Raw genomic sequence first — 1374 nt, 5'->3', positions numbered from 1 at the left:
AAGTGAAAAAAATATATTAGAGATATGGGGAGACAATAGCAGGGAAGGGTTGTAATTATTTGAATTTCGAGAATAGATTTAGTGCCCGATGTTTGCATGTGCGTGTGTGTCTTTAAAATAATAATAATAATAATAATAATATTAATAATAATAATAATAATAATAATAATTATTTTTATTATTATTATTATTATTATTATTATTATTATTATTATTATTATATTATTATTATTGTCATTATTATTGTTATTATCATTATTATTATTAAGGTGGCGAGCTAGCAGAATCGTTAGCACGCCGGGCAAAATGCTTAGCGACATTTCGCACGTCTTTATATTCCGGGTTCAAATTCCGCCGAGTTCAACTTTGCTTTTCATCCTTCGAGGTCGATAAAATAAGTACCAGGGAAACACTAGGATCACCAAAACTTTTTCAGGCCTTGTGCCTATTGTAGAAATTATTATTATTATTATTATTAGTAGTAGTAGTAGTAGTATTGTTATTATTATTATTATTTTATGTTTGACTTTTGCTTTACATTTGTACAAGTTGGCTCCAAGTCTCACCCACAGACCTCAAGAGACAACAGGTTGGATGTTCATGCTGGTGTTATGCCTAGGGTGCTATATATTTGGTCTTCTGCATAGTGTTGTTCTAGAGAATGTTTAAGAAACCATAAGAAAATTATGTTTGTTTTAAAACCTGAGATTACATAAAAAATATTTTACATAGGAGAGGATATGAGCAGTTCCCATGAGCACTATCAGAAAAAGCTGTTACCAGTTATGGAGTTATGCATAGTTTGTTGAAAAACGATCTTCCGCTATTCCCATACAAGATATCAAACGCACATCTTTTGTGTGAAGCCAAAAAAAGGAAAAAAGACTAAGTTTCTTCTGTAAAAGGTAACAATGGCTTGCAACCAACGATATTGTACATAGATGAAAAGTTATTCAGTATGCAAGCGTGCCACAATCCACAAAATTGTCGTATATATGCAGTAAATATAAAGAACATTTCTGTTGAACAAAAATTATCCTTTTGACGGCAAACACTTGCATCAATAATGGTGTGGGCGGGTGTGACCTCAAATGGCATGCAAACCTCATTGAAAATGGTGTAAAAATCAACTATGTTTATTTGGACATGTTAAATGTTAAAGTAGTCCCTCGGGTTATTGCAACAATGGGGGACAAATGTGCAACTCTCCACCAAGATGGCACAATATCTCATACGGCTAAAAACGCCTAAGAACGGTGTCGAGAGAATTTCAAGGCGTTCTGGTCTAAACAGTTCCGGCGTTCGTTTTCATACGACCTGAATCCGGTGGACATTGGCATATAGTCTGTCCTTGAGAGCAAAGCTTGTGATAAT

The 1374-nt window shown here is 33.8% G+C and overlaps 1 long non-coding RNA gene across 1 annotated transcript in view; it reads right to left on the bottom strand.

The window, feature by feature from the left end:
- Positions 1-812: 812 nt before the first annotated feature.
- Positions 813-1374, bottom strand: part of LOC118762227 — a 16373-nt gene continuing 15811 nt past the window's right edge. The window contains exon 3 of the long non-coding RNA XR_004997981.1: positions 813-823. This is a non-coding gene — a long non-coding RNA (uncharacterized LOC118762227). The remainder of the gene's footprint in view (positions 824-1374) is intronic.

Source organism: Octopus sinensis, linkage group LG2, assembly GCF_006345805.1.
Source record: "Octopus sinensis linkage group LG2, ASM634580v1, whole genome shotgun sequence".
NCBI lineage: Eukaryota > Metazoa > Mollusca > Cephalopoda > Octopoda > Octopodidae > Octopus > Octopus sinensis.
This window is presented reverse-complemented; position numbering and strand designations above follow the sequence as displayed.